Genomic DNA, 26,950 nt, shown 5'->3' on the forward strand with positions numbered 1-26,950 from the left:
TGCCAGCCTAGATGCTCTGACCAGTAGTCTGCGCTTTCTTCAATTAGGCCCCTGAATTAACGTACAAACAGCACCAAGTGTCAGAGCCCTGCCCACTCAACTCCCAGACAGTCCAGGGTCGATGGTGATCCAGGACCATGACGGCCACTGAGTCAACGGCCTTCTGAAGTAGCTAGGAGTACAGCCCGTCTTATTGGCTGCCGTCACCGTGGTGTCTGTAGGTTTTTCTATGGTGACAGCGTGATATACGGTTCCCCCGCCAAGCTTATTAGCTCCCCTCTGGGTGCAGTAAGTCCTGCAAGCAGTAGTCTGCTCTTCTGGGGCACACTCTTGTTTTCTGAGAGAAACTCCAGGTCAAGTGATGGTCACATGAGTCGTCATGGGGCCCCATTGCCCCCGGTTGTCTCACTGCAGGTTGGAGTTGGAGGGCCTCCACACTCGAGGTCAGTGTGCCCACGGAGCGACCCCTGCCACTTCAGGGCATGGTGGGTGGTTAGGATCACCACGTGGGGTCCTTTTCCCTTAGGCGGGAGCTGGCCTTGCGAGCTGCTGATTTACATGTTCTTAGATACCCCCAGTACCCTGGCCGGATGGGGCGGTGGGCCAAGCCATTGGTGACCATAGTTTATCCTACCTGGAGGGCATTCTTGCGTTGTTCCATTTCAAGTGGTCCCAGTTTTTGCACTAATACTCCAAGGGCGATTAACATTCTATGGGGATGTAAAGTTCAAAGGGTTTAGCTAAATTAGGGAGTTCCAGGGCAAAGGTCTTAACTGACTGCTCTTTGCATTCTTGAAAGGCCGCTTCTGGATTCTATTCGAAAGGATCATCATCTTTTCCTTTCAGTGTTTCATGTAGAGGCCCAGCTAGTAGACTGTAGTTAGGGATCCAGATGCAGCAATCCCCGGCCTCCCCAGGAACTCCTAAGCTGTCTTCTAGTTTCAGAAGGGGGTAAGCTGCAAATGGCTTCTTCCCTTTCCTGGGATGGGCTTCTACTTCCTTCTGTGAGGATGAAGCCCAGACAGGCCACCTTAGTCTGTGATATTTGAGCCTTTTTCTTGGACACCTTCTATTCTTTATTGGCTAGGTAATTCAGAGGCCTCCTTAGTAGGGCTGGCGATCAGAATGTCATCTGCATATTGAAGAAAGGTTCCCTTTTCCAGAGGTAGAACTTTTAGGTGTTTAGCTAACGTTTCCCCAAAGATGGTGTGGGAATTTTTGAACCCTTGGGGCAGGACGGCCCAGCAGTATTGTTTTTGTTGTATGTTGAGTCCTGCCATTCACAAGCCAAAATTTCTTGTGACTCTGGGACTCATGGAATACAGAATGAGGCATAATTGCAGTCTAATACAGAATACCATGTCCTGGTGTATGGTAGAATGACCAGCAGTGTGTAGGGATTAGGAACTACTGGATGTATATCCTCAGTGGCTTCACTGACTGTCCTGACATCCTTTACCAGGTCCCCAGCAGCCCACGGGGCTCTCGCGGTCAGGCCAATCCCAGGATATGGAGCTCATCTGGGTAGGTCTACCCCTACCCTGCAGCTCATGGGACTCTTATGGTCAGGCCCCTCTCAGGATATGGGCTCACCTGGGCAGGTCCCCAGCAGCCCACTGGGCTCTTGTGGTCAGGCCCCTCCCAGGATATGGAGCTCACCTGTGCAGCTACCCAGCAGCCCATGGGGCTCTCGTGGTCAGGCCCCTCCCAGGATACAGAGCTCCCCTGGGCAAGTACTCCAGCAGGGCTGGGCACACAGGAACTGTGCACATAGCCCTCAATGCAGAGCACCCCCAGCTCACCTGTCGCTCAGAGCTGACACAGAGCACCTCATAATAGGACCTGAGCTAACAAACAGCAGCTCCGACAGGTATGTGACCCTGGGCGTCACTCTGTGGGGCTTCCCTCCACCTGGTCTTCCAGAGACTACCACTGCACCCGGGGCACCAGGCCTCTGTCTCCACCTACCACCCCTCCTCTCCCTGACTCCTGGGTTCCTCTCATTAGGAGAGGGTCTTCTTGAATTTGTCTCCCACTCATGGGCCAGATAAAATGATTAGAAAACAAGCCAGAGCTGCAGCCCCTTGTCTATCCTGACTCTCAGGAGCCCACACCTGTTCCTTGGACCTGGCCAGTTCAGCAAGGTCCATTTTCTGTAACTGTGAGCCCCTGAGGGGTGATGATTGGCTGACCTGCGCAGCCTGAGTGTGGGGGCCAGCCCTCCCCAGGTGTGCCTGGGTTGAGGTCAATATAAACACCGCTCCAGGCAGCAAGAGCACCTGCAGCTGTGCCTGACGCCATTTTCTCTGCCCTGTCAGCAGTCTCGGGGCTGGGCTGATGGGTGGGAGTGAGGGGCCACGGCTTTGTGAGTGGCCCAGTGTGAGTGGGCTGTGCTGGACTTTCTGCAGGAGTTGCCGGGCTGCCACCTGCTAAACAAGAGGATGTGTCACCCATACCTTATGCTGGAATTTCTCCCCAGGAAGAGGTGAGGAAGGAAAAAAGCAGTGGGGGCCTGGACAGGAGGGGTATCTCAGGCAGGGAAATGGAAAGCTTCCAGAAGAGCGCCCGGGGCCAGGACAATCCTGGCTGGCCTGCAGGCACCAAGTCAGCCAGCGTGCTGTCGCTGGTGTGGCTCCATGGCCCTTCCTCTAGGCTTTCAAGTCCTTTTACATATTCAGGTGTTTTACCTGGGAAGGGTGGGAACAGTTCAGCAGCAGCTGGCATGGGGCTCAGCTCACGTTTACTCACAGACACCTCGGTACGGTCCCCCAGCTTTGCAATGAGGATGCTCCTTGCAGGGTGGGGGCCTGCTGGCTGCATGCGAGATGATTCCCCACCTCTGACCTACTTCAGAATTGTTTACCACTGGAGCAAGTGCCCTGATAGGGTTTTCCTCTGTATAACTGGTGGGTTCTGTGTTTTTTTCTTTTTTGGTTCAAGGTAGATTTTATTCCTCTTTTTTGTACTTATAGATATAAGCATGGAAATAATTCATTCATATAAATACATGTATGTGAAGGGAATAACTTTTTTCCGTTTTTAAAAAAATCTTATTTATTTTTTAATTTTTTAATTTAATTTAATTTATTTTTTATACAGCAGGTTCTTACTGATTATCTATTTTATACATATAAATGTATACATGTCAATCCCAATCTCCCAAATGCTCCACCGCCACCCCCCCACGGCTTTCTCCTCTTGGTGTCCATACATTTGTTCTCTACATCTGTGTCTCTATTTCTGCCCTGCAAACCGGTTCATCTATACCATTTTTCTCGGTTCCACATATATGCATTACTATACAAGATTTGTTTTTCTCTTTCTGACTTACTTCACTCTGTATGACAGTCTCTAGATCCATCGACATCTCTACAAATGACCCAATTTCATTCCTTTTTATGGCTTAGTAATATTCCATTTTATATATGTACCACATCTTTAGGCATTCGTCTGTCTCTGGGCATTTAGGTTGCTTCCATTACCTGGATATTGTAAATAGTGCTGCAATGAACATTGTGGTGAATGTGTCTTTTTAATTTATGGTTTTCTCTGGGTATATGCCCAGTAGTGGGAATGCTGGATCATATGGTAATTCTATTTTTATTTTTTAAAGGAATCTCCATACTGTTCTCCATAGTGGCTGCATCAATTTACATTCCCACCAACAGAGCAAGAGTGTTCCCTTTTCTCCACACCCTCTCCAGCATTTGTTGTTTGTAGATTTTCTGATGATGCCCATTCTAACAGGGGTGAGGTGATACCTCATTGTAGCTTTGATTTGCATTTCTCTAGTAATTAATGATGTTGAGCAGTTTTTCATGTGCGTCTTGCCCATCTCTATGTCTTCCTGGAAGAAATGTCTATTTAGATATTCTGCCCATTTTTGTATTGGGTTGTTTGCTTTTTTTAATATTGAGCTGCATGAGCTGTTTATATATATTGGAGATTAATCCTTTGTCCATTGATTCGTTTGCAAATATTTTCTCCCATTCTGAGGGTTGTCTTTTTGTCTTGTTTGTAGTTTCCATTGCTTTGCAAAAGTTTTACATTTCATTAGGTCCCATTTGTTTAGTTTTCTTTTTTATGGCATTACTCTAGGAGGTGGACCAAAAAAGATCTTGCTGTGATTTATGTTAGAGTATTCTTCCTATGTTTTCCTCTAAGAGTTTTATACTGTCTGGTCTTACATTAAGGTCTCTTATCCATTTTGAATTTATTTTTCTGTATGGTGTTAAGGGGTGTTCTAATTTCATTCTTTTACATGTAGCTGTCCATTTTTCCCAGCACCACTGATTGAAGACACTGTCTTTTCTCCATTGTATAGTCTTGCCTACTTTGTCATAGATTAGTTGACCATAGGTGTGTAGGTTTATCTCTGGGCTTTGTTTCTTTCTTTTTTTTTTCCTTTTACGCCTTTATTGGAGTATAATTGTTTACAATGGAGTGTTAGTTTCTGCTGTATAACAAATTGAATCAATTATACATATACATATATCACCATATCCCCTCCCTCTTGCAGCTCCCTCCAACCCTCCATATCCCACCCCTTTAGGTGGTCACAAAGCACCGAGCTGATCTCCCTGTGCTATGTGGCTGCTTCCCAGTAGCTATCGATGTTACATTTGGTAATGTATATATGTCCATGGCACTCTCTCACTTCGTCCCAGCTTACCCTTCCCCCTCCCCGTGTCCTCAAGTCCTTTCTCTACGTCTGTGTCCTTAATCCTGTCCTGCCACTATGTTCTTCATAAACTTTGTTTTCTTTAGATTCCATATATCTCTGTTAGCATATGGTATTTATTTTTCTCTTTCTGACTTACTTCACTGTGTAGGACAGACTCTAAGTCCATCCACCTCACTACAAATAACTCAGTTTTGTTTCTTTTTATGGCTGAGTAATATTCCATTGTATATATGTGCCAGATCTTCTTTATCCATTCATCTGTCGATGGACACTTAGGTTGCTTCCATGTACTGGCTATTGTAAGTAGAGCTGCAATGAACATTTTTGTATATAACTCTTTTTGAATTATGGTTTTCTCAGGGCAAATGCCCAGTAGTTGGATTGCTGGGTCGTATGGTACTTCTATTTTTAGTTTTTTAAGGAATCTCTATACTGTTATCCCTAGTGGCTATACCAATTTACGTTCCCAGCAACAGTGCAAGAGCGTTCCCTTTTCTCCAGTAAATGCCTCTCCAGCATTTATTGTTTGTAGATTTTTTGATAATTGCTATTCTGACTGCTGGGAGGTGATACCTCAATGTAGTTTTGATTTGCATTTCTCTAATGATTAGTGATGTTCAGCATCCTTTCATGTGTTTGTTGGCAATCTGTATATCTTCTTTGGAGAAAGTTCTATTTAGGTCTTCTGCCCATTTTTGGATTGGGTTGTTTGTTTTTGTGATATTGAGCTACACGAGCTGCTTGTAAATTTTCGAGATTAATCCTTTGTCATTTGCTTCATTTGAAAACATTTTCTCCCATTCTGAGGGTTGTCTTTTTGTCTTGTTTATGTTTTCCTTTGCTGTGCAAAAGCTTTGAAGTTTCATTAGGTCCCATTTGTTTATTTTTGTTTTTATTTCCACTCCTCTAGGAGGTGGGTCAAAAAGGATCTTGCTGTGATTTATGTCATAGAGTGTTCTGCCTATGTTTTCTTCTAAGAGTTTTATAGTGTCTGGTATAACATTTAGATCTCTAATCCATTTTGAGTTTATTTTTGTGTATGGTGTTATGGAGTGTTCTAATTTCATTCTTTTACATGTAGTTGTCCAGTTTTCCCAGCACCACTTACTGAAGAGACTGTCTTTTCTCCATTTTATATCTTTGTCTCCTTTGTCATAGATGAGTTAGCCATAGGTACGTAGGTTTATCTCTGGGCTTTCTATCTTGTTCAATTGATCTATATTTCTGTTTTTGTGCCAGTACCATATAGTCTTGATTACTGTAGCTTTGTAGTATAGTCTGAATTCAGGAAGTCTGATTCCTCCAGCTCATTTAATTTCCCTCAAGACTGCTTTGGCTATTCGGGGTCTTTTGTGTCTCCATACAAATTTTAAGATTTTTTTTGTTCTAGTTCTGTAGAGAAAGCCACTGGTAATTTGATAGGGATTGCATTGAATCTGTAGATTGCTTTGGGTACTATAGTCATTTTCACAATATTGATTCTTCTAATCCAAGAACATGGTTTATACCTCCATCTGTTTATATCATCTTTGATTTCTTTCATCAGTGTCTTATAGTTTTCTTAGTACAGGTCTTTTACCTCCTTAGGTAGGTTCATTCCTACATATTTTATTCTTTTTGTTGCAGTGGTGAATGGGATTGGTTTCTTAATTTCTCTTTCTGATCTTTCATTGTTAGTGTATAGGAATGCAAGAGATTTCTTGCATTAATTTTGTATCCTGCAACTTTACCAAATTCATTGATTAGCTCTAGTAGTTTTCTGGTGGCATCTTTAGGATTCACTATGTGTAGTATCGTGTCATTTGCAAACAGTGACAATTTTACTTCTTCTTTTCCAATTTGTATTCCTTTTATTTCTTTTTCTTCTCTGATTGCTGTGTCTAGGACTTCCAAAAGTATGTTGAGTAATAGTGGTGAGAGTGGACATCCTTGTCTTGTTCCTGATCTTAGAGGAAATGCTTTTAGTTTTTCACTATTGAGAATGATGTTTGCTGTGGGTTTGTCATATACTGCCTTTATTATGAGGTAGATTCCCTCTATGCCCACTTTTTGGAGACTTTTTATCATAAATGGGTGTTGAATTTTGTTGAAAGCTTTTCCTGCATCTATTGGGATGATCATATTTTTATTCTACAATTTGTTAATATGGTGTATCACATTGATTTGTGTATATTGAAGAATTCTTGCATCCCTGGAATAAACCCCACCTGATCATGGTGCATGATCCTTTTAATGTGTTGTTCAATTCTGTTTCCTAGTATTTTGTTGAGGATTTTTACATCTATATTAGTCAGTGATATTGGTCTCTAATTTTCTTTTTCTGTAGTATCTTTGTCTGTTTTTTTTTATCAGGGTGATGGTGGCCTCATATAATGAGTTTGGGAGTGTTCCTTCCCCTGAAAATTTCTGAAGAGTTTGAGAAGATTGGGTGTTAGCTCTTGTCTAAATGTTTGATAGAATTCACCTCTGATGCCATCTGGTGCTGTACTTTTGTTTGTTGGAAGATTTTTAATCACAGTTTCAATTTCGTTACTTGTGATTGGTCTGTTCATATTTTCTATTTCTTCCTGGTTCAGTCTTGGAAGGTTATACCTTTCTAAGAATTTGTCCATTTCTTCCAGGTTGTCCATTTTATTGGCATAGAGTTGCTTGTAGAGGTCTCTTAGGATGCTTTGTATTTCTGTGGTGTCTGTTACAACTTCTCCTTTTTCATTTCTAATTTTATTGATTTGAGTCCTCTCCCTCTTTTACTTGAGTCTGGCTAAAGGTTTATCATTTTTGTTTATCTTCTCAAAGAACCAGCTTTTAGTTTTATTGATCTTTGCTATTGTTTTTATTTCATTTATTTCTGCTCTGATCTTTATGATTTCTTTCCTTCTATTAACTTTGGGTTTTGTTCTTCTTTCTCTAGTTCTTTTAGGTGTAAGGTTAGATTGTTTATTTGAGATTTTTCTTGTTTCTTGAGGTAGGCTTTTATTGCTATAAACTTCCCTCTTAGAACTGTTTTTGCTGCATCCCATAGGTTTTGGATCATCATGTTTTTGTTGTCATTTGTCTCTAGGTAGTTTTTGATTTCCTCTTTTATTTCTTCAGTGATCTCTTGGTTATTTAGCAACATATTGTTTAGCCTCCATGTGTTTCTGTTTTTTACATTATTTTCCCTGTAATTGATTTCTAATCTCATAGCATTGTGGTTGGAACAGCTGTTTGATATGATTTAAGTTTTCTTATATTTACTGAGGCTTTATTTGTGACCCACGATATGATCTATCCCAGAGAATGTTCCATGTGCCATTGAGAAGAACGTGTAATCTGCTGTTTTTGGATGGAATGTCCTATAAATATCCATTAAATCTATCTGGTCTATTGTGTCATTTAAAGTTTGTGTTTCCTTATTTTCTGTCGGGATGAGCTCCATTGGTGTAAGTGAGGTGTTAAAGTCCCCTGCTATTATTGTGTTACTGTTGATTTCCTCTTTTATAACTGTTAGCAGTTGCCTTATATATTGAGGTGTTCCTATGTTGGGTACATATATATTTATAATTGTTATATCTTCTTGGATTGATCCCTTGATCATTATGTAGTGTCCTTCCTTGTCTCTTGTAACATTCTTTATTTTAAAATCTCTTTTATCTGATATGAGTATTCCTACTCCAGCTTTCTTTTGATTTTCATTTGCATGGAATATATTTTTCCATCCCCTCAGTTTCAGTCTGTATGTGTCCCTAGGTCTGAAATGGGTCTCTTGTAGACAGCATATATATGGGTTTTGTTTTTGTATCCATTCAGTGAGCCTGTGTCATTTGGTGGGAGCATTTAATCCATTCACGTTTAAGGTAATTTTCGATATGTATGTTCCTATTATTATTTTCTTAATTGTTATGGGTTTGTCTTGGTGGGTCCTTTTCTTCTCTTGTGTTTCCCACTTAGAGAAGTTCCTTTAGCATTTGTTGTAGAGCTGGTTTCGTGGTGCTGAATTCTCTTAGCTTTTGCTTGTCTGTAAAGCTTTTGATTTCTCCATCAAATCTGAATGAAATACTTGCTGGGTGGAGTACTCTTGGTGGTAGTTTCTTCCCTTTCATCACTTTAAGTGTATCATGCCACTTCCTTCTGGCTTGTAGATTTTCTGCTGAGAAATCATCTGTTAACCTTATGGGAGTTCCGTTGTATGTTATTTGTCATTTTTCCGTCGTTGCTTTCAATAATTTTTCTTTGTCTTTAATTTTTTCAATTTGATTACTGTGTGTCTCGGCATGTTTCTCCTTTGGTTTATCCTGCCTGGGACTCTCTGCACTTCGTGGACGTTGGTGGCTATTTCTTTTCCCATGCTAGGGAAGTTTTCAACTATAATCTCTTCAAATATTTTCTCAATTCCTTTCTCTCTCTGTTCTCCATCTGGGACCCCTATAATGCGTATGTTGTTGTGTTTAATGTTGTCCCAGAAGTCTCTTAGGTTGTCTTCATTTATTTTCATTCTTTTTCTTTATTCTGTTCCACGGCAGTGATTTCCACCTTTCTGTCTTCAAGGTCACTTATCCGTTCTTCTGCCACAGTTATTCTGCTACTGATTCCTTCTAGTGTATTTTTCATTTCAGTTATTGTATTGTTCATCTCTGTTTGTTCTTTAATTCTTCTAGGTGTTTGTTCCTTAATTCTTCTAGGTCTTTGTTAAGCATTTCTTGCATCTTCTCAATCTTTGCCTCCATTCTTTTTCTAAGGTCTTGGATCATCTTCACTATCATTATTCAGAATTCTTTTTCTGGAAGGTTGCCTATCCGTACCTCATTTTGTTGTTTGTCTGAGGATTTATCTTGTTCCTTGATCTGGTATAAAATCCTCTGCCTTTGCATTTTCTCTATCTTTCTGTGAATGTGGTTTTCCTTCCACAGGCTGCAGAATTGTAGTTCTTCTTGCTTCTGCTGTCTGCTCTCCAGTGATTGAGTCTATCTTAGAGGCTTGTGCAAGCTTCCTTATGGGAGGGACTGGTGGTGGGTAGAGCTGGGTGTTGCTCTGGTGGGCAGGGCTTTAATCTGCTTGTCTGTGGATTAAATAAAAGTTTAATAAAAAGTTTAATCCGCTTGTCTGCTGATGCAAGGGGCTGGATTCCCTCCCTGTTAGTTGTTTGGCCTGAGGCAACCCAGCACTGGAGCCTACCTTGCTCTTGGTGGGGCTAATGGTGGACTCTGGGAGAGTTCACACCAAGGAGTATTTCCTAGAACTTCTGCTGCCAGTGTCATTGTCCCCATGGTGAGCGGCAGCCACACCCCGCCTCTGCAGGAGACCCTCTAAAACTACAGCTAGGTGTGATCATTCACCTACAGGGTGACTGCTCTTTCCCCTGGGTCCTGATGTGCACACTACTTTGTGTGTGTCCTCCAAGAGTGGAGTCTCTGTTGAGACTCTGTGTCTCTGAGTGCAGTTGAGACTCTGAGACTCAGAGTGGAGTCACACAGGCTCTGGGTCCTGTGAAGCTTCGATGCTTTGTAGTTCTAGAAATCCTATAGGAGACGGTCCACAGCAGGTGAAGCTAATGCTGTCATAGAGGTGGTGAAGCCAAAGATCTGCATTTCCGACTGGAGGTGCTGATGTACATACAGGACAAAATCATCTCGTGTGAATGTAGTTCAGGCACGTTTAAGATGAATGCAGTCACGTTAATGCCTAACATCTTCTATCTTGTGCCTCTCCTCACGGACCCCCTCCTCAGTTCCTGAGGCTCCTGTAAGTCATGTACAGGGAAGTGGAGAGTGGGATCTGTCCAGTCTGAGCCCTGAGTTACCCTGTGTGTGTCTTAGGATACTTTGTATTTCTGTGGTGGCTCTTGTAACATCATCTCTTTCATTTCTGATTTATTAGGGCCCTCTCTTTTTAAAAAAAAATATATACTACTGTTGTCTTTTATTCTTTACAGAAGTTTAATAAGTGTTTGATCTACTACCCTTACTCTATGTATACTTTTTGCTGTGAGATTTTTACTTTTGTTTTCTTGTTACTGTCAATAATTAGTGAGAATTCTTTTAAGCTACATTCAACATTGCTTATAAAGCTGCTATATTTGTGATGACAGAGCTTTAATGGAAGTCATGTTCTGGTGGTAAATTAGAATGCAATGTGACAGCAAAAAAACCCTTAAGTGTATGTCTCATTACTTCTTGTTCCTTTTTTTCCCTTTTTTTCTCTCTTTTTTTTCTTGTTCTTTTTAAATTTTTATCAGAGCAAATTTGATTAAAATGTTTTGTTTGTTCTAGCTGTGTAAGATGTGGTTCTTTTACACATATACATGTATCTATACTTCTTCAGATCGTTTTCTCATGTAGGTTATGACACAATGTTGAGTAGTCTTCTCTTGGTATTCCATAGGTCTTTGGTGATTATATATTTCACACGTGTTTCTATATCTATGTTAACCCCAATATCCTAATGTATCCAGTCCTCACACCTTTCCATTTGGTGAACCATAACTTTGTTTAATGAATCTGTGATTGCCTTTCTCTATGGAAATATCTTCATTGGTATCAATTTTTAGCTAACACCTATAAGTGATATTATAGGATATGTGTCTTTTGCTGTCTGACTTAGTACAATTTGCCTGATTACCTCTAGAATCATCTACGGTGCTGCAAATGGCATTGTTTCATTTTTTTCCCTAGCTAATATTCCATATGTACATGTACCAGTTCTTCTTTGTCCACTCACCTCTTGATGGACTTTTTGGTTGCCTCCATGTCTTGGCTACTGTAATATTGCTGCAGTGCACATTTGCCTGCCTGTGTCTTTCCAATTCTGTCTTCTTATATTATAGGCCCAGGAGTGGGCCTCCTGTATCATATGGTATCTCAGGGTTTACCATTGAAATGCACCACGATTCTGTGCTCATTAGTGGCTCTTTCCAGGTTACATCCCACTTAAAGTTGAGGGTATGCATTTCTCCACAACACCTTCAGCATTTATTTATTTATTTATTTATTTTTAACATCTTTATTGGAGTATAATTGCTTTACAATGGTGTGCTAGCTTGTGCTTTACAACACAACAAAATGAATCAATTATACATATACATATATTCCCATATCACTTACCTCTTGCATCTCCCTCCCTCCCACCCTCCCTATCCCACCCCTCCAGGCAGTCACAAAGCACCGAGCTGATCTCTCTGTGCTATGCTGCTGCTTCCCAATAGCTATCTACCTTACGTTTGGTAGTGTATATATGTCCATGCCTCTCTTTCCCTTTGTCACAACTTACCCTTCCCCCTCCTCATATCCTCAAGTCCATTCTCTAGTAGGTCTGTGTCTTTATTTATTCCTGTTTTACCCCTAGGTTCTTCATGACATTTTTTTTCCTTAAATTCCATGTATATGTATTAGCATACGGTATTTGTCTCTCTCTTTTTGACTTCACTCTGTATGACAGACTATGTCTATCCACCTCATTACAAATAGCTCAATTTCGTTTCTTTTTATGGCTTCAGCATTTATTGTTTGCAGTTTTCTTGCTGATGGATATTCTGACTGATGTGAGTTGATACCTCTTTGTGGTTGAATTTGCATATGACTCATAATCCTTTGAAATTGAGCTTTAAGGCATGTCCTTTTTATTTTTCAAACTGTGATTACAGCTTAGCTCTTCAAAGTGTTTTCTTAAAGTGTGTGTTACATTTTGAAATTTATTGGCCATTACCTCCCTCAAAACATTTTGAGGGCAGGTTTCATTTACAGCCCTGCAGTACTTGTTCATATGAAGTGACCATTAGCACAGGCTTTAAAGCTGCTTTTGCAGGTAACGGCCAGATTGTGGCAGCCTTTCTTTGTTCCCCATGCTGGTACTAGGGAAACAGATCTTCTGGCCAGTGGTCTTCCTCGGTTATAAATTAGAGTGGAATGTGCCCGGATAAACCCCCAAAAGGTGATGTCTCCTTACTTTTGTTGGTTTTTAAAATTTAATTTATGTTTTTATTGGAGTAATATTCCATTGTGCATATGGACCACTTCTTGGTGCATTCCTCTGTTGATGGACATTTTCGTTGCTTCCAAGTGTTGGCTATATTAAATATTGCTGGAGTGCAAGATTGCCAGCCTGTGACTTTTTGATTCTCATTTTCTCAGGTGATAGGCCCAGCAGTGGGTGTGACTGATTGATTAGTAGCTCAATGTTTACCTTTTCAAAGCACCTCCATTGTGTTTTCATTAGTGGCTCTTACCGTGTCTCCCTTAGAACCGAGGGTGCGAACTTCTCCACAGTCCCTTCAGCATTTATAGTTTGCAGCATTTTTGCTAATGGCCAATCTGACTGCTGTGACCTGATAGGTTTTCGTAATTTGGGTTTGCATGACTTCAAAAATTCCTAAAATTCATCATTTTCCACGCCTTTTCCCTGTTAAAAATAAATGTGCGTACAATATATCTCTTGAAGCTGTCTTCTTGGAAGGTTGCCCTCTTTTGAATTTTTGGTCAATATTCGACCCCAGGATTTTTTTGGAGGGCAGATGTCATTACAGAACTGCAAGTTTGGTGAATATTTAGTGACCATTAGCACTGGGTTTAAAGCTGCTGTTGTGGGAAACGGCCACAAGGAGGCAGCATTTGTCCTTTCCCAAATCTGGGTACTAGGGCAGGAGAGCCTTTCTGGAAGCCGTGGTCCTAGGTTGTAAGTTAGAATGGAATGTGCCAGGAGGAATGCCCATAAGTTTATGTCTCATTACTTCTTGGTTTTTAAAATTTACTTAATTGGGGTAATGATTAGATATTATTTGTCCAGATGTACACAATCTAGTTCATTTGTACAATATATATGTCTATTCATGTTCAGATCCTCTTCCCATGTAAAATATTACAGTGTTCCGTAGACCTCCCTTGCTATATGGTCCGTCTTTTTGATATATGTTTATAATATGTATTTGTATACGTATGGTAATGCTAATCTTAATTTATCCATTCTGCCCATCTTTCCTTTTAGATAAGCATACTTAATTTCTAAGTCTGAGAGTGTCTTTCTCTGTGGAAATATGTTCATTTGTGTTAGTTATTAGATAATGCCTATAAGTGATATCATAGGATATAGGTCTTTTGCTTTCTGACTTACCTCATATTCTGTGATTATATCCAAGCTCATCTATGGTGCCTCAAATAGCAGTGTTTCATTGTTTTCCATGGCTAATATTCTATTGTGAACATGGACCACTTCTTCTTCATCCATACATCTGTTGATGGACATTTTGGTTGCTTCACTGTCTTGGCTGCAGTGCAGCTTTTGTGAATTGTGAATAAGGCTGCAGTGCAGTTTTGCAGCCCAGGTCTTCTCGACTCTGGTCTTCTCAGGTGAGAGGCCCAGTGGTGTGACTCCTGGATTGAATGGTACTTCAATTTTTACTTTTAATCGTAGCTCCTTTCTGTTCTCATTATTGGCTGTTACCATTTTACATCTCACCAGCAGCTAGAGGGTACACAGTTCTCTAAAACCCCTTCAGAATTTATTGTTTGTAGACCTTTTGCTGATGGTCAGTGGACTGGTGTGAGTTGAAACCTTTTTGTAGATTAGATTTGCATGAGTCTAATAATTTCTGAGGTTGAGCTTTCACCCATTTTCCTTTTTTAAAAAAAGAGAGTGAGTCAAACTTACCTCTTCATACTATCGTCTTGAAAAATTTGCCAGTTTTGAATTTTATTGTCCATTCCCTACTCAGCACAGTTGTTTAGGGCAGGTGTCCTTTGCAGCCCTGAGTCCTTGTGAATGTTAAGAGACCATTAGCTGTGGGCTTAAAGCCACTCTTGCGGAAAATGGCCACAAGGCAGCAGAATTTCTACATTTCCAACTCTGGGTTTTTGAGCAGCAGAGCTTTCCTGGAAATCGTGTTAGTAGGCTGCAAATTAGAGTGGAATGTGCCAGGGCACATCCCCAAGAGCTTATATCTCCTTAATTCTTCTTTGTTTTATAAATTTAATTTTTATTAATTATCAGAGCAAACTTGATAAAAATATTTTGTTTCTCCTAGGTGTACAGAATCTGGTTCATTATATCAATGTATCTGTCAGTTATCTCTGGATTCTTTACCATGTAAGTTATTACAGAGTGTCGCGTAGACCTCTCTTGGTATTCCATAGATATTTTGTGATTATATATTTCATATGTATTAGTACATGTCTCTTAACCCCCATATCCTAATTCACACATTCCTTACACTTTTCCATTTGGTTAAACATAATTTTTTTCTTAATCCATGCTTTTCCTTGTCTTGGAAATAAGTTCATGAGTATCAACTTTTAGGTAACACCTAGAAGTGATGTCATAGGATATCTGTCTTTCAGTTTCTTTCTTACTTCAAGTTGGGGGATTATCTCTAGGTCTTTATATGGTGGTGAAACAGCACTGTTTCATTGTTTTCCATGGCTAATATTCCATTGTGTACATGGACCACTTCCTCTTTGTGCATTTTTCTGTTCATGGACATTTTGGTTTCTTCCAAGTCTTGGCTATGTTAAATATTCCTGCAGTGTAGTTTTGACAGCCTGTGCCTTTAACATTCAGGTCTGCTCATGTGATAGGCGCATCAAAGGACCTACCAGATCACATGGTAGCTTAATTTTTACCTTTAAACGCACCTCCATTATTTTCTCACTACTGACTGTTACCAGTTTGTATCCCCCCAGCAGCTAGAGGGTACACAGTTCTCTCAAACCACATCAGCATTTATTCTTTGTAGACTTTTTGCTGATGGTCAGTTAACTGGTGTGAGTTGAAACCTTTTTGTAGATTATATTTGCATGAGTCTAGTAATTCCTGAGGTTGAGCTTCTATCCATTTTCCTTTTTTTAACAAGAGAGTAAGTCAAACTTACCGCTTCATACTACCTTCTTGAAAATTTTGTCTTTTTTGCATTTTTTTGGCCATCCCTCACCTCAGTACATTTTTTGAGGGCAGGTGTCCTTTACAGTCCTGAGTCCTTGTGAATGTTAAGTGGCCATTAGCTGAGGGTTTAAAGACGCTCTTGCGGGAAACGGCCACAAGGTGGCAGCATTCCTACATTTCCAACTCTGGGTTTTGGGCAACAGAGCCTTCATGGAAATCATGTTAGTAGGCTGCAAATTAGAGTGGAATGTACCAGGGCACACCCCCAAGAACTTATATCTCCTTACCTCTTGTTTGTTTATTAAATTTAATTTTTATTTATTATCAGAGCAAATTTGATTAAAATGTTGTGTTTGTTCTAGGTGTACAGAATCTGGTTCATTATATCTTTGTATCTATCTATTCATCTTTGGTTCCTTTCCCGTGTAAGTTATTACAGAGCGATGAGCTCAATTTTTAACTTTAAACGCGCTGCCATTTTCTTCTCACTACTGGCTGTTACCAGTTTACATCCCAGCATCAGCTAGAGGGTACAGAGTTCTCTAAAACCGTTTCAACATTCATGTTTTGTAGACTGTTTTGCTGATTATCATTCCGACAGTGGTAAGGTGAACGTTTTTGTAGATTGCATTTGCATGGCTTTATTAGTTCCTGATATTGAGCATTATTCCATGCATTTTTTTTTAACAAAAAGAAAAAGAAAAGACAAAATGTGTGCAAAATATGCCTCTTGACATTGTCTTTTTGAAATGTTGACGTCTTTTGAATTTTCTGGTCGATTTACGACCCCAGGAATTTTTTGAGGCCCGGTGTCCTGTACAGTGCTGCACATACTTTGAATATTAAGTGACCATTACCTCTTGGTTTAACTCTGCTGTTGTGTGAAACAGCCACAAGGCGGCAGCATTTCTCCTTTACCAAATCTGGTTACCAGGGCAACAGAGCCTTAATGGAAGTCCTGTTCTAGGTTGAAAATTAGAATGGAATGTGCCAGGAAAAATTCCTTTAAGTTTATGTCTCATTATTTCTTGTTCATATTTTTAATTTAATTTTTATTTTTATCACAGCAAATTTGATTACAATGTCTTTTTTTGTTCTAGGTTTGCAAGATGTGGTTCTTTCACACATATACATATATCTACTCTTCTTTGGAACCTTTACCCAGGTAGGTTATGACACAATGTTGAGTAGTCGTCTCTTGGTATTCCATAGGTCTTTGGTGATTATATATTTCACATGTGTTTGTATATCTCTGTTAACCCCAATATCGTAATGTATCCAATCCTCACACCTTTCGATTTGGGGAACCATAAGTTTGTTCAATGAATCTGTGATTGCCTTTCTCTGTGGAAATATCTTCATTGGTATCAATTTTTAGGTAACACCTATAGGTGATATACGTTAGGTGTCTTTCACTTTCTCACTTACTACAAGTTGCATGATTACCTCTAGACTCATCTATGGTGCTGCAAATGGCATTGTTTCATTTTTTTCCCGAGCTAATATTCCATCTCTACATGTACCAGTTCTTCTTTGTCCACTCATCTGTTGATGGACTTTTGGTTGCTTCCATGTCTTGGCTATTGTAATACTGCTGCAGTATATATTTGCCTGCCTGTGTCTTTCGAATTATGTCTTCTTATTTTATAGACCCAGGAGTGGGTCTGCTGGATCATATAGTAGCTCAATGTTTACCTTTTAAAGGCACCTCCACTCTGTTCCCATTAGTGGCTCTTACCAGGTTACGTCCCACTTCAAATTAAGGGTATGCATTTCTCCACAACCTCTTCAGCATTGATCGTTTGTAGTTTCTTTCCTGATGTTTATTCTGAATGGTGTGAGCTGCTACCTCTGTGTGGTTGGATTTGCATGTGTCTCATAATCCTTTGAAATTGAGCTTTCAGGCATGTCCTTTTATTTTTCAAACGGTTATTACAGCTTAGTTCTTCAAATGGTTTTCTTGAAATAAGTGCCACATTTTGAAATACTTTGGCCTTTACCTCCCTGAAGACATGATGAGGGCAGGTTTCCTTTACAGCCCTGCAGGATTTGTTCATATGAAGTGACAATTAGCATAGGTTTTAAAGCTGCTTTTGCAGGTAATGGCCAGAGGGTGGAGCATTTCATAATTCTATGAAATGTAACTGAACACACAATATATAATTTTTCTTTTAACTTTCCATTGTTACTTTTTTAAATTACAATTATAATTGAAGTTCTTTGTAACAAGTGAAATTTAAAAAATTAAATGAAAAGATAATATTTTACCACTTGCCATTGTTTCCCATTTACTGAAACGACCAGCATAATGTGTAGATTTCTCATTTTATTCAGGTGTTCTATACATCTGGAATATCATGCTTCTCACTGTAGATAAATAGTTTTAGCTCTCACACATTTTATAGGCTACATAACAGTTCATAGAACAGAAGTACCAACTATTTCAGACTTAGCGTTTTGAGGGACACTCAGGTTACTTTCTGTTTTATTTTGTTGTTCTTTTTTTGGGGGGGGTAGGAGTTTATTATTTATTTATTTATTTTTGTTGTGTTGGGTCTGAGTTTCCATGTGAGGGCTTTCTCTAGTTGTGGTAAGTGGGGGGCCACTCTTCATCTCAGTGCGTGGGCCTCTCACTATCATGGCCTCTCTTGTTGCAGAGCACAGGCTCCAGATGCAAGGGCTCACTGGTTGTGGCTTATGGGTCTAGTTGCTCCACAGCATGTGGGATCCTCCCAGACCAGGGCTCGAACCTGTGTCCCCTGCATTAGCAGCAGATTCTCAACCACTGCACCACCAGGGAAGCCCCCTATTTTGTTGTTCTGCTAGTTTGTTTTAATTCAAGAAAATATTTTTTTAAATACAAAAAAACAAAATTAAGCCAGGGGTAAGGATTAGGGTTTAGGGTAAGGTTTAGGGTTAGGATATGGGTTAGGATTATTGTACGGCTTAGAGTATGGTTTAGGGTTAGGCTTATGGTATGGGTTAGCATTAGGGTACAGTTTAGGGTATGGCTATGGTTTAGTGTTACGTTACGGGTTAGGGTATGGGTTAGTGTTAGGGTATGGGTTAGGATTAGGGTACGGTTTACGTTCAGGGTTATGGTTAGTTTTAGCGTATGTGTTAGTGTTAGGTACGGGTTAGGGTAAGGGTTAGGGTTAGGTTTAGTGTTAAGTAACGGGTACAGTTTAGGGTACAGGATAGGGAACAACAATGGGTTAGTGTTAGGGTATGTGTTCGAGCACAGTTTAGTGTTAGTGTACGGGTTAGGATTAGGGTATGGTTTAGGGTAAGGTTTAGGGTTAGGGTTAGGGAACGGGTATAGTTTGGGGTACAGTTTAGGGTATGACCACGGGTTAGGATTAGAGTAAGTGTTAGGGTACGGTTTAGTGTTAGGGTACGGTTTAGTGTTAGGGTACAGGTTAGGATTATGGTACGGGATAGTGTAAGGGTTAGGGTTAGGGAATGGGTATGGATTAGGTTACAAGTTAGGGTATGACAATGGGTTAGGGTTAGGCTATGTGTTAGTGTATTGGTTAGGATTAGGGTATGGGTTAGGTTATGGGTTAGTGTTAGGGGATGGGTTAGGATTAGGGTATGGTTTATGGTACAGTTTAGGGAAAGGGTTAGGATACAGGGTGGGGTTAGGATAAAGTTTAGTGTATGGCTATGTGTTACTGTTATGGTACACGTTAGCGTATGGGTTAGTGTTCGTGTACAGCTTAGGGTAAGGGTTAGGTTTAGGGTTAGGGAACGGGTATGGTCTCAGGTACAGGTTAGGGTATGGTAGCGGGATAGGGTTAGGGTACATGTTAGGATGAGACTTCTTTGTAGTGCAGATTTGAATTTCCCGCTTGCTTGGTTGGCCAAAAAGTGTGTATGTGTTTTATCCTGAATATATTCAGGAAAAAACGCATACGCACTTTTTGGCCAACTGCATCATTGTCGAAGTTCTGCTGCTTTTCATGTGATTTAAATGCAACTCCAATCGACCTCTCGAAATCAGTTTCCTGCAATTCTGCCTTGCTTTCAAATTCTCTTCTTTGCCTTATCTCAATATATTTTTAACTGATAGTTGTCGTTTATGACTCTGCAGGTTTGTGAACTGCAGTGCCCCTGAGTTCCATTTTTCAACTCCCTTTTCTGTGAGCTGGCCACAAAACTGCAGAATTGCTTCAGGCCATATTCTAGTTCTGGGGTGGCAGGCTAAGCCTTTGGTTAATTCTTCTTCCTAATGGGAAATTAGAGTGAAATGTGCCCGACCAAACACCTACACTGAATCTCTCATTCGCCCCCCTGTTTCCTTTCATTCTCCGCACAACTTGCACACTGTGAGAAATAGGAAATTAAAGGCGCTGACTCTCCAAGTGGCGAGGTTGTTAGTAAAGAGGTTGGAATGGTGAACACGAACACCAGGAGAGGAAAACTGACGTGCATTTTAGAAACCTTTCCCGATCACACGGTGGACCATCCTCTGACTTTCCCATGTATGTTTTAGCTGTAGGAAGATTCCCTTAAACCTGGAGAGTTGAGACCCATGGAATGGGTAGCACACGGTATTACTTTAAAGGATCTGCATTCGCTCACCCAGTTGCACCAATCCTCTCAGTCCCAAGTGTACAGCCTTATATCTCACCTGGCAGTGGGTGTAGATGTGGTCAATCCAGGTTGCATCACAACCCCTGAATGAATTTTGTAAGAATTTCTCTCTCTTTTGCAGTCTTTTTGTGTTTTTTTTTGGTTTTTTGTTTTTTTTTTTTTTTTTGCGGTACGCGGGCCTCTCACTGCTGCAGCCGCTCCCGTTGCGGGACACATGCTCTGGACACGCAGGTCCAGCGGCCATGGCTCACAGGCCCAGCCGCTCCGCGGCACGTGGGATCTTCCCGGACTGGGGCATGAACCTGCGTCCCCCACATTGGCAGGCGGACTCTCAACCACTGCGCCACCAGGGAAGCCCCTGTGTTTTGTTTTTGAAATTTATTTTTATAATGAGGTTTAGCTTATTTTCACTGCTCTGTTTATGCTACTCTACACACCCTTGATTCTCTTATGAAGACATATAAATACATAGGTTTTAAGTTCTTACTAGTCAGATATATTCTTCTGCGGTGAATAGGGGGTGTTGAATCCAGTTCGTTGAGCAAGGAGTAGGTCTTGTCTATTACATATTTGGCTTATGGAACCGTATCTGAGCTAATTTCAAACTCTGGCTTTATACATCACCCCAACTCACCTGTCCCCTTAAGCAGGCATAAGTTGTTTTCTAAATGTGAGACTCTGTTCTGTCTTGTAATTCAGATCATGTGTAGCCATGTTTACATTCCCTCCATAAGTGATATGTTATGACAAGTTCCTTTTTCTGTGGGACTTCTTTCACATAGAATCATCATATGAAAATCCACTGATTATCCTGCTATGGACATGATGACCTTGATTTCATGGCAGAGTTATATTTCATTGTGCATAAGTACCACCATTTCTTTATCAGTTTTTCTCTTTCGAGGATATTTAAGTTGTACAGTAGTAGAGGTCTTTGTAAACACAGCAGCCCTAAACTTTGGGCTGGCTGTGGCTTGTTGATTTTTAGTTTTCCAAAGCTCTAGAGCCATGAGAGGAAGTGCCCTAGGCTCTGTAGCTTTGTTTTTTAGATGTTTCAGGAAACACCATACACTTCTCCAGAGTGGCTGTTGGCAATTTACATCCCGCCCATCAGCATGACATGGATCCCTGTTCTCCATGGCCTGTCCTGCCTTTCTGGTTTTTACAGTTTTATTGGAGGGCCCTTTTCACCAGTGGGAAGTGAGACTTCATTGTAGTGCGGATTTCCATTGCACACTTGCTTGGTTGGCCAAAAAGGGCGTATGCGTTTTTTAGTGAATATATTCAGGAAAAAATGCATACGACCTTTTTAGCCAAGTGCATCATTGCCGAGGATCAGCCGCTTTTCATATGCTTTAAATGCAATTCCAATCTACCTCCTGAAATCTGTTTCTGCAATTGTGCCTTGCTTTCAAGTCCTCCTCACAGCCTTACCTCAATATATTTTAGGACAATAGTTGTCCTTTATAACTCTGCAGGTTTTATGAATTGCAGTACCCCTGAGCTCCTTTTTTCAACTTGCTTTTTGTGAGCTGGCCACAAATCAACAGGATTCCTTCAGGCCCTATTCTGGTTCCGGCATGGCATGCTGAGCCTTTGGTTAATTCCTCTTCCTGGTGGGAAATTAGAGTTAAATTTGCCCGTCCAGACACCTACAGCTAGTCTCTCATTGGTTCTCCCTATTCCTGTTCATCTTCTGCAGAAATTGCAAACTGTGCCAAACAGGAGGTTAAAGGCACTGACTCTCCAAGTGGGGAGAGTGTTAGTAAAGCATCTGGAATGGTGACCTGAGAACCAGGGGACGAAAACTGAGATGCATTTAAAAAAGTTTCCCAATCACACAGTGGACCATACTCTGGGTTCTCCATGCATGTTTTAGCTGAAGGAAGAATCCCTTAAACCTGGAGAGTTGGGACCCATGGAATGGGTACCATGCAGTATGACTTCAAAGGGTCTGCATTTGCTCACTGATCCTCACCAATCCTATCAGCCCCAAGTGTCCAGCCTTATGTCTCACCCAGCTGTGGGTGTAGATGTGGTAAATCCAGGTTTCATCACAAGCCCTGAATGAATTATTTAAGAATTTCTATTTCACTGTCATTGTGTTTTGTTTATGAAATTTATTTTTACAATGGGATTCAGCTGATATTCGCTGCTACGTTTATGTCGCTGTACACACCCTTGTTTCTCTTACAGAGACATATAAATCCATAGGTTTTAAGATTCTTACTAGTCATGTATATTCCAAGGCGTTGAATATGGGGTGTTGAGTCCATTTTGTTGAGCAAGGAGTAGGTCTTGTCTATAACATATATGGCTTATGGAACGCTATCTGTACTAATTTCAATCTCTGGTTTTATGCAGCACCCCAACTCACCTTTCCCCTTAAGCAAGTATAAGTTGGTTTTCTAAATTTGAGACCCTGATCTGTTTTGTAATTAAGTTCATGTGTAGCCAAGTTTACATTCCGTGTATTAGTGATAACTTATGATATATCTTTTTCTGTGTGACTTATTTCATTAGAATCATCGTATCTGAATACACTCATTATGCTTCTACGGGCCTGATGACATATATTTCGTTGCTGAGTGATATTCCTTTGTACGTTAGTACCACACCTTCTTTATCCATTTTTCGCTTTCTCGGATATTTAACTTGTACCGTAGATGAGGTTCTTATAAACAGAGCCGTCCCAAACTTTGGGGTGGCTGTGTCTTTTTGCTTTTAATTTCCCTAAGCTATAGGACCATAAGCGGAAGTGCCCTAGGATCTGTAGCTTTGTTTTTTGATGTTTCAGGAAACACCATACCCTTCTCCAGAGTGGCTGCTGGCAATTTACATCCCGCCCATCAGCATAAAAAGGCTCCCTGTTCTCCAAGGCCTGTCCTGCCTTTCTGGAATTTACACTTTTTTCAGATGGCCCTTTTGAGCCGGGGAAAGTGAGACTTCATTGTAGTGCGGATTTCCATTGCACGCTTGCTTGGTTGGCCAAAAAGCGCGTATGCGTTTTTTCCTGAATATATTCAGGAAAAAACGCATACGCGCTTTTTGACCAAGTGCATCATTTTCAACGTTCTGCCTATTTTCCTATGCTTTAAATGCAATTCCAGTCTACCTCCTGAAATCGGTTTCCTGCAATTCTGCCCCGCTTTCAAGTCCTCTTTGCAGTCTTACTTCAATCTATTTTTGAACGATAGCTGTCATTTATAACTCTGCAGGTTTGTGAATTACAGTGCCCCTGAGCTCCTTTCTTCAGCTTGCTTTCTTGTGAGCTGGCCGCAAAACCGCAGGATTGCTTCAGGCCCTAATCTGGTTCTGGCATGGCATGCTGAGGCTTTGGTTAATTCCTCTTCCTGGTGGGAAATTAGAGTTAAATGTGCCCGTCCAGCAACCTACCTCAGTCCCAGCCCCTTGTTAATGTGGGTCCTCTGGCTTGAGGCCACATGTGCTGGTTTCCTCACCTTTCAGTGATGTGGCCCCAATGGTGTGAGGACACTCCTGCCTGGTTCCCATCCCCTTGGTGATGTGGGCTCTCTGGTGAGAGTCTGATCCTGGCTGTATTCCTCACACTTCTGTGAGGTGAGCTCTCTGTTGTGAGGTCATTCCTGCCTGGCTGGCACACCTTGCCTTGGGGACGTCGGCCCTCTGGTGGCAGTTGGAGCCTGCTAGGAGCCTCTACCCCTCGGTGATGATGGACCTCTGGCATCAGGCCCTAACTGCTGGGCTACCCACATTTTCTGATATGTGCTCAGTGGTGCGAGGACACTCCTGCCAGGTTCCCATCCCCATGGGCAGGTGGGCCTTCTGCTCTGAGGTCCCAATGGCTGGGTTGCTCACAGTTTCATGATGTGGGCTCTCTGGTGTTAGTTCACTCTGGCTTGGATCCCATAGCCTCTGTGCTCTGGGCCGCCTGCTGGGAGGTTCCAACTGCTGGATTCCTCACCTTTTTTATTCTTTGGGCCCTCTGTTGTGAGGCTCCTCCTGCCTGCCTCACTCCCAGCCCCTTGGTGATGTGGGTCCTCTGGTTTGAGGCCACATGTGCTGGGTTCATCACCTTTCGATAGTGTGACCCCACTGGTGTGAGGACACTCCTGCCTGGTTCCCATCCCCTTGGTGATGTGGGCCCTCTGGTGAGAGACCGATCCTGGCTGAGTACCTCACCCTTGTGTGAAGTGGGCCCTCTGCTGTGAGGTCACTCCTGCCTTGCTGGCTCACGTCGCCTTGGTGACGTGGGCCCTCTCGTGGCAGTTGGAGCCTGCTGGGAGCCTCCTGCCCTCAGTGATGAGGGCCCTCTGGCGTCAGGCTCTAACTGCTGTGATCCCCACGTTTTCTGATGTGCTCCCAGTGGTGCGAGGACACTCCTGCCAGGTTCTCATCCCCATGGGGATGTGGGCCCTCTGGTGAGAGTCTGATCCTGGCTGTATTTCTCACACTTCTGTGAGGTGGGCACTCTGCTGTGACGTCATTCCTGCCTTGTTGGCACCCGTCGCCTTGGCGACGTGGGCCCTCTCGTGGCAGTTGGAGCCTGCTGGGAGCCTCCTCTCCTCGGTGATGAAGTCCCTGGAAAAAATGCATACCCCTTTTTTGGCCAAGTGCATCATTGTCGACGTTCTGCCTCTTTTCCTATGCTTTAAATGTAAATCCTGTGTACCTCCTGAAATTGGTTTCCTGCAATTCTGCCCCGCTTTCAAGTCCTCTTCACAGCCTTACTTCAACATATTTGTGGACGACAGCTGTCATTTATAACTCTGCATATTTGTGAATTACAATGCCCGTGAGCTCCTTTGTTCAACTCGCTTTCTTGTGAGCTGGCCGCAAAACCGCAGCATTGCTTCAGGCCCTAGTCTGGTTCCGGCACGCCACGTTGAGCCTTCGGTTAATTCCTCTTCCTGGTAGGAAATGAGAATTAAATTTGTCCGTGCAGACGCCTACAGGTAGTCTCTCATTGGTTCTCCCTATTCCTGTTCATCTTACGCTGAAATTGCAAACTCTGCCAAAAAGCAGGTTAAAGGCACTGACTCTCCATATGCGGAGAGTGTTTATAAAGCGTCTGGTATGGTGAACCCGAGTACCAGGGGAGGAAAACTGAGAGGCATTTAAAAACGTTTCCCGATCACACGGTGGACCATACTCTGGGTTCCCCATGCATGTTTTAGCTGAAGGAAGAATCCCTTAAACCTGGAGAGTGGAGACCCATGGAATGGGTAACATGCAGTATGAATTCAAAGGGTCTGCATTTGCTCACCGAACCTCACCAATCCTATCAGCCCCAAGTGTCCAGCCTTATGTCTCACCCAGCTCTGGTTGTAGATGTGGTAAATCCAGGTTACATCAAAAGCCCTGAATGAATTATTTAGGAATTGCTCTCTATTTCACTGTCATTGTGTTTTGTTTTTGAAATTTATTTTGATAATGGGATTTAGCTGATTTTCACTGCTGCGTTTATGCCGCTGTACACACGCTTGATTCTGTTATGGATACATATAAATTCATAGGTTTTAAGATTCTTACTAGTCAGGTATATGCCTATGTATTGAATATGGGGTGTTGAGTCCATTTCGTTGAGCAAGGAGTAGGTCTTGTCTATTACATATTTGGCTTATGGAACGGTATCTGTGCTTTTCAATCTCTGGATTTATGCAGCACCTCAACTCACCTTTCCCGTTAAGTAAGCATAAGTTGGTTTTCTAAATTTGAGACCCTGTTCTGTTTAGTAATTCAGTTCATGTGTAGCCAAGTTTACATTCCGTGTATTAGTGATATCTTATGATGTTTCTTTTTCTGTGTGACTTATTTCACTTAGAATCATCGTACCTGTATCCACTCATTATGCTGCTACGGGTCTGATGACATAGATTTCATTGCTGAGTGATATTCCATTGTACGTACCTACCACAACTTCTTTATCCATGTTTCGCTTTCTGGGATATTAAACTTGTACCATAGATGAGGTTCTTGTAAACAGAACCGTCCCAAACTTTGGGGTGGCTGTGTCTTTTCGATTTTAGTTTCCCTCAGCTATAGGACCATAAGTGGAATTGCCGTAGGCTCTGTAGCTTTGTTTTTTCGAAGTTTCAGGAAACACCATACACTTTTCCGGAGTGGCTGTTGTCAATTTTCACCCCTCCCATCAGCGTAACAAAGCTCCCTGTTCTCCATGGCGTGTCCTGCCTTTCTGGATTTTACACTTTTTTCAGATGGCCCTTTTGACTGGGGGGAAGTGAGACTTCATTGTAGTGCTGATTTCCATTGCACCCTTGCTCGTTTGACCAAAAAGTGCGTATTCCTTTTTCCCTGAATATATTCAGGAAAAAATGCACAAGCCCTTTTTGACCAAGTGCATCATTGTCGAAGTTCTTCCTCTTTTCATATGCTTTAAATGCAAATGCCATCTACCTCTCGAAATCAGTTTTCTGCAATTATGTCTTGCTTTCAAGGCCTCTTCATAGCCTTACCTCAATATACTTTTGGAAAACAGTTGGCCTTTATAACTCTGCAGGTTTGTTAATTGCTGGGCCACTGAACTCCATTTTTCAGCTCTTATTTTTGTGATCTGGCCTCATAACCACAGGATTGCTTCAGACCCTATACTTGTTCTGTGGTGCCTTGTTGTGCCTTTGGTTAATTCTTCTTCCTTATGTGCATTTAGAGTGACATGTGCCCTTCAAAACCCCTACCACTTGTTTCTCGCTGGTTCCCCCTCTTCCCATTCTTCCTTCGCACTAACTGCAGACTGTGCGATATAGGAACTTAAAGGCATTGACTCTCCAGGAGGGGATATTGTTAGTAAAGCGGCTGGAATGTCGATCCGGATCCCCAGGAGAG

Source organism: Delphinapterus leucas, chromosome 4 (assembly GCF_059928025.1).
Source record: "Delphinapterus leucas isolate spDelLeu-1000000601 "Yukka" chromosome 4, BTC_Dleu_Yukka2, whole genome shotgun sequence".
In the NCBI taxonomy this organism is placed as follows: domain Eukaryota; kingdom Metazoa; phylum Chordata; class Mammalia; order Artiodactyla; family Monodontidae; genus Delphinapterus; species Delphinapterus leucas.